Below are 13,156 nucleotides of genomic sequence, written 5' to 3'. Positions count from 1 at the left end.
CAGTAGTGACAGTGTTTCCTAGCCTCAGTGCAGTGGGCAGCTGGGAGGAGGTGCTCTTATTCTCCATGGACTCAGTATCCCAGATCTTTTTTGAGTTTGTACTACAGGATGCACATTTCTGTTTGAAAAAGCTAGCCTTAGCTTTCCTAACTGCCTGTGTATATTGGTTCCTAACTTCCCTAGAAATGTGCGTATCACGGGGGCTATTCGATGCTAATGCAGAACGCCACAGGACGTTTTTGTGCTGGTCAAGGGCAGACAGGTCTGGAGTGAACCAAGGGCTGTATCTATTCCTAGTTCTACATTTTTTTGAATGGAGCATGCTTATTTAAGATGGTGAAGAAGGCACTTTTAAAGAATAACCAGGCATCCTCTACGGACAGGGTGAGGTCAATGTCATTCCAGGATACCCCGGCCAGGTCAATTAGAAAGGCCTGTTCGCAGAAGTGTTTTAGGGAGCATTTGACAGTGATGAGGGGTGGTCGTTTGACCGCAGACCCATTACGGATGCAGGCAATGAGGCAGTGATCACTGAGATCTTGGTTGAAAACAGCAGAGGTGTATTTGGAGGGCGAGTTACTTAGGATGACATCTATGAGGGTGCCCATGTTTACGGATTTTGGGTTCTACCTGGTCGGTTCATTGATAATTTGTGTGAGATTGAGGGCATCAAGCTTAGATTGTAGGATGGCCGGGGTGTTAAGCATGTCCCAGTTTAGATCAACTAGCAGCATGAGCTCAGAAGATAGATGGGGGGCAATCAATTCACATATGGGTTCAGAGGGTGGTCTATAGCAAGCTGCAACGGTGAGAGACTTGTTTCTGGAAAGGTGGATTTTTAAAAGCAGAATCTTGAACTTTTTGGGCACAGACCTGGATGGCATGACAGAACTCTGCAGACTATCTCTGCAGTAGATTGCAACACCGTCCCCTTTAGCAGTTCTATCTTGGTGGAAAATGTTATAGTTAGGGTTGGAGATTTCAGGGTTTTTGATGGTTTTCCTAAGCCAGGATTCAGACACGGCTAAGACATCCGGGTTAGCAGAGTGTGCTAAAGCAGTGAGTAAAACAAACTAAGGGAGTAGGCTTCTAATGTTAACATGCATGAAACCAAGGCTTTTACGGTTACAGAAGTCAACAAATGAGAGCATCTGGGGAGTAGGTGTGGAGCTAGGCACTCCAGGACCTGGATGAACCACCTCTACATCACCAGAGGAACAGAGGAGAAGTAGGATAAGGGTACGGCTAAATGCTATAAGAACTGGCCGTCTAGCACGTTCGGAACAGAGAGTAAAAGGAGCAGGTTTCTGAGAACGATAGCATAGAGTCAAGACATAATGTACAGACAAAGGTAAGGTAGGAAGAGAGTACATTGGAGGTAAACCTAGTCATTGAGTAATGATGAAAGAGATATAGTCTCTAGAGACGTTTAAACCAGGTGATGTCATCGCATATGTGGGAGGTGGAACAACATGGTTGGTTAAGGCATATTGAGCAGGGCTAGAGGCTCTACAGTGAAATAAGACAATCACTAACCAGAACAGTAATGGAAGAGGCATATTGATATTAGGGAGAGGCATGCGTAGCCAAGTGATCAGTCGGCGATTCAGTCAGTTAGCAGGCCGGGGCTAGCAAGTTAGCCTTTGGGGGACGTCGCGATGGGGGTAAGTCTGTTTTTGCCTCCTCGTGCGGTGACGTTGATAGACCAGTCATGGAATAAGTAGGGTTCCAAGTAGCAGAGGGGTCCAAGTCCAATTGGCAAAATGGGTATTGTGGTCCAAGAAACTGGCCGGTGGATCAGCTAACAGTCCAATAGGCTACAGATAGCTAGCAGGCCGCGGTAAGCAGAATGGGCCTTCAGTCGTGAAGGATCGGCGGGGTTCCGTGCCCCATACAGGCAATAGAAGGGGTCCGGATATTGTAGCCGAGGAGTGGACTTCAGCAGTAGCCCAGGAGCCCTAGCCGGGAGATGGATCTAGCATGGGCCAGACCCAGGCTAGTTGGTGCTTGCACCGGGATGGAAATGTTAGCCAGGAGTGGTCAACCTGGGTTGCGGTTAGCTAGCTGCGATGATCCAGATGAAAAGGTTCAGAGTTTTGCGGTAGGAATCCGGGGATATGGAGATAAAAATAGGTCCGGTATGCTCTGGTTTGAAACACGTTGTACGAACTGGCGAGAGCTTTCCGAGCTAAAGGTTAGCTGATGACCGCTAGCAGTGGTTAGCTGACTGATAGCTGGTAGCTAGTTAGCTGACTAGCTTCAGTTGAGGGATTCCAGTTCGGAGGTAAATAAAAATACTTTAGGAAGAAAAAAAACAGATCCACACCACATTGGGTGAGGCGGGTTGCAGGAGAGTATTTAGATGAAGTTGAGGTTTAGGAAAAATATAAAAAAGAATGCGAAGAAAAATATCTAAAAAGATATATACATGGGACACAACAAGACAGAGACAAGGACGTCTGACTGCTTCGCCATCTTGGAATGAAAAGGTTTACTTGCCTGTCAGTGAACTTTAAAGTGCATTTTCAGTTGTATCTAAAATAGTTTATTTGTGGTCTACAGATGAGTATAACCCTGGCCCTATAGTTAGATGGAGAACATTATGAGGTTTTCAAATATGTTTTCCTTATTTCTGTTGACCAAATATTTGAGTAGGAGGATTTTTTATGTGACGATCATCACGTGCCGGACTGAGAGCAGCAAATAGTTCACTTTTCTCTGGAACCTAATATTCTGTATGTCTATTATTTTACTGAGCAACATTTCAATAGACTATTTAACTGTTTTTTTTCTATACATTGATTTAGGCTAAATTCAAAATCAAATCTGAGTAGACTAGGGAAGGATGGAGTCTCCCATCTGCATTCCCGTGTCATTTCCAAACATTGTGATGTGTAGGTGTAGGTTAGTATTGCTGCTATGACAACACTGTAATGGGATGAGAATATTTGGAGGTTTTCATCTGTTTGTTTTGTTTCTGTTGACCACACAGGATTTTTATGTGGTGATTTCAGGATGCTAAATAGTAAGCAAGTGCTGTGTGTTAGACATATTTTGGTAGACTGTCTATAACTCAGGTCTAACCCATTATAATAGCCTGATATAGTTTGTTCTACATATAATCATTTAGGCTTACATCCTTCAGCCTATACAGCCTGAAATTGGTTTGGATGTGGGTTTGATAGAAAAGTAATCCACTCCACAGCTGTGTAGGTCTACAGTCATCCACTCCACAGCTGTGTAGGTCTACAGTCATCCACTCCACAGCTGTGTAGGTCTACAGTCCTCCACTCCACAGCGGTGTAGGTCTACAGTCATCCACACCACGGCTGTGTAGGTCTACAGTCATCCACTCCACAGCTGTGTAGGTCTACAGTCCTTCACTCCACAGCGGTGTAGGTCTACAGTCATCCACACCACGGCTGTGTAGGTCTACAGTCCTCCACTCCACAGCGGTGTAGGTCTACAGTCATCCACTCCACAGCTGTGTAGGTCTACAGTCATCCACTCCACAGCTGTGTAGGTCTACAGTCCTCCACTCCACAGCTGTGTAGGTCTACAGTCCTCCACTCCACAGCTGTGTAGGTCTACAGTCCTCCACTCCACAGCTGTGTAGGTCTACAGTCCTCCACTCCACAGCTGTGTAGGTCTACAGTCATCCACTCCACAGCTGTGTAGTGTGCCCCTGTGGGACGTAGATGTGGACAATCACCAGACTCTGGAGAGGGAGCCCACACCCACTAAATGTCCTCCCGAGCGTATCTACGTTCCTGCAGGGATAAGGGACCAGTTACTGACCTGGGCACACAGCTCTCATCGCTGGAAATCAGGTATTTCATGCACTACCCAATCCATCTCTGAGAAATACTGGTGGCCCACCCTGGCACAGGATGTCACTTGCTACGTCAACACCTGTTCCGTATGTGCCCAAACCAATTCCCCCCAGAACGCTCAAGCAGGGAAACTCCTTCCCCTTCCTGTGCCTCAGCGTCCCTGGTCTTATCTATCCTCCCCTTCCCGTGCCTCAGTGTCCCTGGTCTTATCTATCCTCCCCTTCCTGTGCCTCAGTGTCCCTGGTCTTATCTATCATCCCTTTCCTGTGCCTCAGTGTCCCTGGTCTTATCTATCATCCCTTTCCTGTGCCTCAGTGTCCCTGGTCTTATCTATCATCCCCTTCCTGTGCCTCAGTGTCCCTGGTCTTATCTATCATCCCCTTCCTGTGCCTCAGTGTCCCTGGTCTTATCTATCATCCCTTTCCTGTGCCTCAGTGTCCCTGGTCTCATCTATCCTCCCCTTCCCGTGCCTCAGTGTCCCTGGTCTTACCTATCCTCCCCTTCCCGTGCCTCAGTGTCCCTGGTCTTACCTATCCTCCCCTTCCTGTGCCTCAGTGTCCCTGGTCTTATCTATCCTCCCCTTCCTGTGCCTCAGTGTCCCTGGTTTCATCTATCCTCCCCTTCCTGTGCCTCAGCGTCCCTGGTCTTATCTATCCTCTCTTTCCTGTGCCTCAGTGTCCCTGGTTTCATCTATCCTCTCTTTCCTGTGCCTCAGTGTCCCTGGTTTCATCTATCCTCCCCTTCCTGTGCCTCAGTGTCCCTGGTTTCATCTATCCTCCCCTTCCTGTGCCTCAGTGTCCCTGGTTTCATCTATCCTCCCCTTCCTGTGCCTCAGCGTCCCTGGTCTTATCTATCCATTGACTTTGTTACTGATCTCCCCTCGTCTGAATGGTTTCAACACCATGTCGTTTAATACCTCTTTCTGTCTCCCTACTGCTCTCCAGGTCCTTGATTTAGTTTAGTTTATTAATTTGACCATTTAAAAAAACAAGCACACATACAACTTGAAAAAGCCATACATGCACATTAATGAAATCATGGAGGATAACACACAATAAAGTCTGGGACTTATTTCCATTGTGGATGGCGAGACAAGATGGCTAGACAAGATCGAACACAGTTAAACACAGTATGGCAGTGAAATAGTAAAACCAAAACAGAGAAGAAGAACATCTATCTCATCATTGCAGTTACATCATAGGGGTTATTCATATGGGCACAGAAGACATCATCTAGAAGCGAAGGAAACGCACACCTATTTAGGAGAGGTGCTGGCTAGCGGAGTGGAACACCTATTTAGGAGAGGTGCTGGCTAGCGGAGTGAAACACCTATTTAGGAGAGGTGCTGGCTAGCGGAGTGGAACACCTATTTAGGAGAGGTGCTGGCTAGCGGAGTGGAACACCTATTTAGGAGAGGTGCTGGCTAGCGGAGTGAAACACCTATTTAGGAGAGGTGCTGGCTAGCGGAGTGGAACACCTATTTAGGAGAGGTGCTGGCTAGCGGAGTGGAACACCTATTTAGGAGAGGTGCTGGCTAGCGGAGTGAAACACCTATTTAGGAGAGGTGCTGGCTAGCGGAGTGGAACACCTATTTAGGAGAGGTGCTGGCTAGCGGAGTGGAACACCTATTTAGGAGAGGTGCTGGCTAGCGGAGTGGAACACCTATTTAGGAGAGGTGCTGGCTAGCGGAGTGGAACACCTATTTAGGAGAGGTGCTGGCTAGCGGAGTGGAACACCTATTTAGGAGAGGTGCTGGCTAGCGGAGTGGAACACCTATTTAGGAGAGGTGCTGGCTAGCGGAGTGAAACACCTATTTAGGAGAGGTTGCTGGCTAGCGGAGTGGAACACCTATTTAGGAGAGGTGCTGGCTAGCGGAGTGGAACACCTATTTCGGAGAGGTGCTGGCTAGCGGAGTGGATCACCTATTTAGGAGAGGTGCTGGCTAGCGGAGTGGAACACCTATTTAGGAGAGGTGCTGGCTAGCGGAGTGGAACACCTATTTAGGAGAGGTTGCTGGCTAGCGGAGTGGAACACCTATTTAGGAGAGGTGCTGGCTAGCGGAGTGGAACATCTATTTAGGAGAGGTGCTGGCTAGCGGAGTGGAACACCTATTTAGGAGAGGTGCTGGCTAGCGGAGTGGAACACCTATTTAGGAGAGGTGCTGGCTAGCGGAGTGGAACACCTATTTAGGAGAGGTGCTGGCTAGCGGAGTGAAACACCTATTTAGGAGAGGTGCTGGCTAGCGGAGTGAAACACCTATTTAGGAGAGGTGCTGGCTAGCGGAGTGAAACACCTATTTAGGGGAGGTGCTGGCTAGCGGAGTGAAACACCTATTTAGGAGAGGTGCTGGCTAGCGGAGTGAAACACCTATTTAGGAGAGGTGCTGGCTAATGGAGTGGAACACCTATTTAGGAGAGGTGCTGGCTAGTGGAGTGGAACACCTGTTTAGGAGAGGTGCTGGCTAGCGGAGTGGAACACCTATTTAGGAGAGTGGAGTGGAACACTTAAAAAATAAAGGAGAGCAGCACACTCTAGGTGCTCAAAATATTTATGTCCAACGTTTTAACAGACAAGCTGTCTTCATCAGGGTATAATGACAAACACTGCGGGGTGACTAATTTATATTGTGTCAAAAGACTCACAGGTGTCTGTAATCATGGCCGGGTGTGGCCTGATATCATTGGTTAATCACATGGCCTGATATCATTGGTTAATCACATGGCCTGATATCATTGGTTAATCACAGACAAGCTGTCTTCATCAGGGTATAATGACAAACACTGCAGGGTGACTCTTCTATATAGTGTTAAAAGACACACAGGTGTCTGTAATCATGGCCGGGTGTGGCCTGATATCATTGGTTAATTCTCATATTAAATTAGCATACAAAATACATAAATGGATAGCGTATATAATTTGGCTCCATAAGCCCACAAACATTTACAATAGCAAAAACACAACAATCACAAGAATGGCCTCAGATCAAAGTCTATGTTGAGACCGAAGGGAGCAAGGGTCTTTAAATTAAAGATCCAGACAGCCTCTCGTTTTAACAATAAATGATCGAGGTCACCCCGTCTCCTAGAGAGGGTGACATGTTCGATGCCGATATAACGTAGAGACCAAATCAAGTGGTTTTCTTCCAAAAAGTGGTCCTCAACTGGGTAAGTCCAGTTTTTGCACCTAATGGTGCTACGATCCTCTGAGATACGTACTTTTCATTCGCACTTTGTTTTACCCACATCATTCAAATCAAGTCAAAGTTTACCACAAGGACAAGTTATAAGATAAATAACTGCCTTGGTGGAGCACGTGATAACGCCTTTTTATTGGGATCTGTTTCCCTGTTTGGGGGTGTTTGAAGGATCTACATTTATGAGTGCCATTGCATTGAGCACAGCCATTGCATTTGTAATTTCCATCCAGTAGGGTGCAAATAGACGTTGTTCAGGAATATCTTGGGGTGGAAAATCAGAGTTTACCAGTTGATCTCTGAGGTTTCTGCCCTGCGAGAAAACGACCAAGGGAGGGCCCGAAAACATATTACCGATACTGTCATCAGATCTTAGAATGTGCCAATGCTTGTGAAAGATTCTCTTAATTTGTTCAGAGCACTTTGAATAGCGGGCAGTTAGAACGCAAGAATGCTTATTTTTGCTAGACTGACCTTGAAAAAGGTAATGTCTCATTTGGTTTAGTATTTTCTCAGTATTAATCTGACCATTCTTGTAGCCCCTCTCCTTGAATTTTCATTGAGACTGATGGTGTCCTTTAGGAGGGGAGCTGTTCTGAGACCATGCTGCTGGTGTCCTTTAGGAGGGAAGCTGGTCTGAGACTCATTTGGTTTAGTATTTTCTCAGTATTAATCTGACCAGTCTTGTAGCCGCTCTCCTTGAATTTTCATTGAGTCTGATGGTGTCCTTTAGGAGGGGAGCTGTTCTGAGACCATGCTGCTGGTGTCCTTTAGGAGAGGAGCTGGTCTGAGACCATGCTGCTGGTGTCCTTTAGGAGAGGAGCTGGTCTGAGACCATGCTGCTGGTGTCCTTTAGGAGAGGAGCTGGTCTGAGACCATGCTGCTGGTGTCCTTTAGGAGAGGAGCTGGTCTGAGACCATGCTGCTGGTGTCCTTTAGGAGGGGAGCTGGTCTGAGACCATGCTGCTGGTGTCCATTAGGAGGGAAGCTGGTCTGAGACTCATTTGGTTTAGTATTTTCTCAGTATTAATCTGACCAGTCTTGTAGCCCCTCTCCTTGAATTTTCAGCCATCTTGCTGTCGAAATCTGATTGTTTTTTCCAGATTCTTTTGATTCGACAGAATTGGCTGTAGGGCAAACTGTTTTTCAGGGGAAGTGGGTGACAACTATCAGCCCTCAACAAACTGTTACGATCAGTAGGTTTCCTGTAAAGATCAGTGTGTAGAACATTATCTTCACACAAGATCAGAAGATCAAGGAGGCTGATTTGACGTGTGTCAGACTGCATAGTAAATGTCAGATGCTCAGAACAGGAGTTAAGAAAAGCATGGAACGCCTGGAGCTGTTTTGGATCACCCCTCCACAGAACACAAATATCATCAATATACCGTTTCCACATAATGATGTGAGGCAAGAAAACATTTTTGAGAGGATTGAAAATAGACTGTTTCTCCATGTAACCCACATACAAATGAGAAAAGTTAGGAGCCACGGGGGATCCCATAGTAGTACCCTTCGTCTGAATAAAGAAATCATTTAGAAACATGAAGTAGTTGTTTTTGAGTACTATTTCTACCAATGTTATAATGCATGCACTGGAAGGTAGTTCATTAGGGTCACGTTGCAGAAGAAAATGTTCCATAGCTTCAATACCGCCCTCGTGTGGAATATTAGTGTATAACGACTCAACATCAAACGTAGCTAACAAAATATCAAGAGACTCAATATCAAATCAAATCAAATCAAATTTTATTTGTCACATACACATGGTTAGCAGATGTTAATGCGAGTGTAGCGAAATACTTGTGCTTCTAGTTCCGACAATGCAGTAATAACCAACAAGTAATCTAACTAACAATTCCAAAACTACTGTCTTATACACAGTGTAAGGGGATAAAGAATATGTACATAAGGATATATGAATGAGTGATGGTACAGAGCAGCATAGGCAGGATACAGTAGATGGTATCGAGTACAGTATATACATGAGGTGAGTATGTAAACAAAGTGGCATAGTTAAAGTGGCTAGTGATACATGTATTACATAAGGATGCAGTCGATGATATAGAGTACAGTATATACGTATGCATATGAGATGAATAATGTAGGGTAAGTAACATTATATAAGGTAGCATTGTTTAAAGTGGCTAGTGATATATTTACATCATTTCCCATCAATTCCCATTATTAAAGTGGCTGGAGTTGAGTCAGTGTCAGTGTCAGTGTGTTGGCAGCAGCCACTCAATGTTAGTGGTGGCTGTTTAACAGTCTGATGGCCTTGAGATAGAAGCTGTTTTTCAGTCTCTCGGTCCCAGCTTTGATGCACCTGTACTGACCTCGCCTTCTGGATGATAGCGGGGTGAACAGGCAGTGGCTCGGGTGGTTGATGTCCTTGATGATCTTTATGGCCTTCCTGTAACATCGGGTGGTGTAGGTGTCCTGGAGGGCAGGTAGTTTGCCCCCGGTGATGTGTTGTGCAGACCTCACTACCCTCTGGAGAGCCTTACGGTTGTGGGCGGAGCAGTTGCCGTACCAGGCGGTGATACAGCCCGACAGGATGCTCTCGATTGTGCATCTGTAGAAGTTTGTGAGTGCTTTTGGTGACAAACCAAATTTCTTCAGCCTCCTGAGGTTGAAGAGGCGCTGCTGCGCCTTCTTCACGATGCTGTCTGTGTGAGTGGACCAATTCAGTTTGTCTGTGATGTGTATGCCGAGGAACTTAAAACTTGCTACCCTCTCCACTACTGTTCCATCGATGTGGATCGGGGGGTGTTCCCTCTGCTGTTTCCTGAAGTCCACAATCATCTCCTTAGTTTTGTTGACGTTGAGTGTGAGGTTATTTTCCTGACACCACACTCCGAGGGCCCTCACCTCCTCCCTGTAGGCCGTCTCGTCGTTGTTGGTAATCAAGCCTACCACTGTTGTGTCGTCCGCAAACTTGATGATTGAGTTGGAGGCGTGCGTGGCCACGCAGTCGTGGATGAACAGGGAGTACAGGAGAGGGCTCAGAACGCACCCTTGTGGGGCCCCAGTGTTGAGGATCAGCGGGGTGGAGATGTTGTTGCCTACCCTCACCACCTGGGGGCGGCCCGTCAGGAAGTCCAGTACCCAGTTGCACAGGGCGGGGTCGAGACCCTGTGGACCTATTTGGGCGGTAAGCAAATTGGAGTGGGTCTAGGGTGTCGGGTAGGGTGGAGGTGATATGGTCCTTGACTAGTCTCTCAAAGCACTTCATGATGACGGAAGTGAGTGCTACGGGGCGGTAGTCGTTTAGCTCAGTTACCTTAGCTTTCTTGGGAACAGGAACAATGGTGGCCCTCTTGAAGCATGTGGGAACAGCAGACTGGTATAGGGATTGATTGAATATGTCCGTAAACACACCGGTCAGCTGGTCTGCGCATGCTCTGAGGGCGCGGCTGGGGATGCCGTCTGGGCCTGCATCCTTGCGAGGGTTAACACGTTTAAATGTCTTACTCACCTCGGCTGCAGTGAAGGAGAGTCCGCATGTTTTTGTTGCAGGCCGTGTCAGTGGCACTGTATTGTCCTCAAAGCGGGCAAAAAAGTTATTTAGTCTGCCTGGGAGCAGGACATCCTGGTCCGTGACTGGGCTGGATTTCTTCTTGTAGTACGTGATTGACTGTAGACCCTGCCACATGCCTCTTGTGTCTGAGCCGTTGAATTGAGATTCTACTTTGTCTCTGTACTGACGCTTAGCTTGTTTGATAGCCTTGCGGAGGGAATAGCTGCACTGTTTGTATTCGGTCATGTTACCAGTCACCTTGCCCTGATTAAAAGCAGTGGTTCGCGCTTTCAGTTTCACACGAATGCTGCCATCAATCCACGGTTTCTGGTTAGGGAATGTTTTAATCGTTGCTATGGGAACGACATCTTCAACGCAAGTTCTAATGAAGTCGCACACCGAATCAGCGTATTCGTCAATATTGTTATCTGATGCAATACGAAACATGTCCCAGTCCACGTGATGGAAGCAGTCTTGGAGTGTGGAATCAGCTTGGTCGGACCAGCGTTGGACAGACCTCAGCGTGGGAGCCTCTTGTTTTAGTTTCTGTCTGTAGGCAGGGATCAACAAAATGGAGTCGTGGTCAGCTTTTCCGAAAGGAGGGCGGGGCAGGGCCTTATATGCGTCGCGGAAGTTAGAGTAACAATGATCCAAGGTCTTTCCACCCCTGGTTGCGCAATCGATATGCTGCTAAAATTTTGGGAGTCTTGTTTTCAGATTAGCCTTGTTAAAATCCCCAGCAACAATGAATGCAGCCTCCGGATAAATGGATTCCAGTTTGCAAAGAGTCAAATAAAGTTCGTTCAGAGCCATCGATGTGTCTGCTTGGGGGGGGAATATATACGGCTGTGATTATAATCGAAGATAATTCTCTTGGTAGATAATGCGGTCTACATTTGATTGTGAGGAATTCTAAATCAGGTGAACAGAAGGATTTGAGTTCCTGTATGTTTCTTTCATCACACCATGTCTCGTTAGTCATAAGGCATACGCCCCCGCTCCTCTTCTTACCAGAAAGATGTTTGTTTCTGTCGGCGCGATGCGTGGAGAAACCCGCTGGCTGCACCGCCCCCGATAGCGTCTCTCCAGTGAGCCATGTTTCCGTGAAGCAAAGAACGTTACAGTCTCTGATGTCCCTCTGGAATGCTACCCTTGCTCGGATTTCATCAACCTTGTTGTCAAGAGACTGGACATTGGCGAGAAGGATGCTAGGGAGTGGTGCACGATGTGCCCGTCTCCGGAGTCTGACCAGAAGACCGCCTCGTTTCCCTCTTTTTCTGAATCGTTTTTTTGGGTCGCTGCATGGGATCCATTCCGTTGTCCTGGGTGAAAGGCAGAACACAGGATCCGCGTCGCGAAAAACATATTCTTGGTCGTACTGATGGTGAGTTGACGCTGATCTTATACTCAGTAGTTCTTCTCGACTGTATGTAATGAAACCTAAGATGACCTGGGGTATTAATGTAAGAAATAACACGTAAAAAAACAAAACACTGCATAGTTTCCTAGGAACGCGAAGCGAAGCGGCCATCTCTGTCGGCGCCGGAAGTATAATAGAGATCATACTGCTGGTGTCCTTTACACAGGAGGGGAGCTGTTCTGAGTCCATACTGCTGGTGTCCTTCACAAAGGAGGGGAGCTGTTCTGAGACCAGACTGCTGATGTCCTTTACAAAGGAGGGGAGCTGTTCTGAGACCATACTGCTGGTGTCCTTTACAAAGGAGGGGAGCTGTTCTGAGACCAGACTGCTGGTGTCCTTTACAAAGGAGGGGGGCTGTTCTGAGACCTGACTGCTGGTGTCCTTTACAAAGGAGGGGAGCTGTTCTGAGACCATACTGCTGGTGTCCTTTAGGAGGGGAGCTGTTCTGAGACCATACTGCTGGTGTCCTTTAGGAGGGGAGCTGTTCTGAGACCAGACTGATGGTGTCCTTTACAAAGGAGGGGAGCTGTTCTGAGACCATACTGCTGGTGTCCTTTACAAAGGAGGGGAGCTGGTCTGAGACCATACTGCTGGTGTCCTTTAGGAGGGGAGCTGTTCTGAGACCATACTGCTGGTGTCCTTTAGGAGGGGAGCTGTTCTGAGACCATACTGCTGGTGTCCTTTACAAAGGAGGAGAGCTGTTCTGAGACCATACTGCTGGTGTCCTTTAGGAGGGAAGCTGTTCTGAGACCATACTGCTGGTGTCCTTTAGGAGGGGAGCTGTTCTGAGACCATACTGCTGGTGTCATTTACAAAGGAGGGGAGCTGTTCTGAGACCAGACTGCTGGTGTCCTTTACAAAGGAGGGGAGCTGTTCTGAGACCAGACTGCTGGTGTCCTTTACAAAGGAGGGGAGCTGTTCTGAGACCAGACTGCTGGTGTCGTTTAGGAGGGGAGCTGTACTGAGACCATACTGCTCGTGTCCTTTACAAAGGAGGGGAGCTGTTCTGAGACCAGACTGCTGGTGTCCTTTACAAAGGAGGGGAGCTGTTCTGAGACCAGACTGCAGGTGTCCTTTACAAAGGAGGGGAGCTTTTCTGAGACCAGACTGCTGGTGTCCTTTACAAAGGAGGGGAGCTGTTCTGAGACCATACTGCTGGTGTCCTTTAGGAGGGGAGCTGTTCTGAGACCA

Source organism: Oncorhynchus clarkii, unplaced genomic scaffold, assembly GCF_045791955.1.
Source record: "Oncorhynchus clarkii lewisi isolate Uvic-CL-2024 unplaced genomic scaffold, UVic_Ocla_1.0 unplaced_contig_1422_pilon_pilon, whole genome shotgun sequence".
NCBI lineage: Eukaryota > Metazoa > Chordata > Actinopteri > Salmoniformes > Salmonidae > Oncorhynchus > Oncorhynchus clarkii.
Note: the sequence above shows the minus strand (reverse complement) of the source record.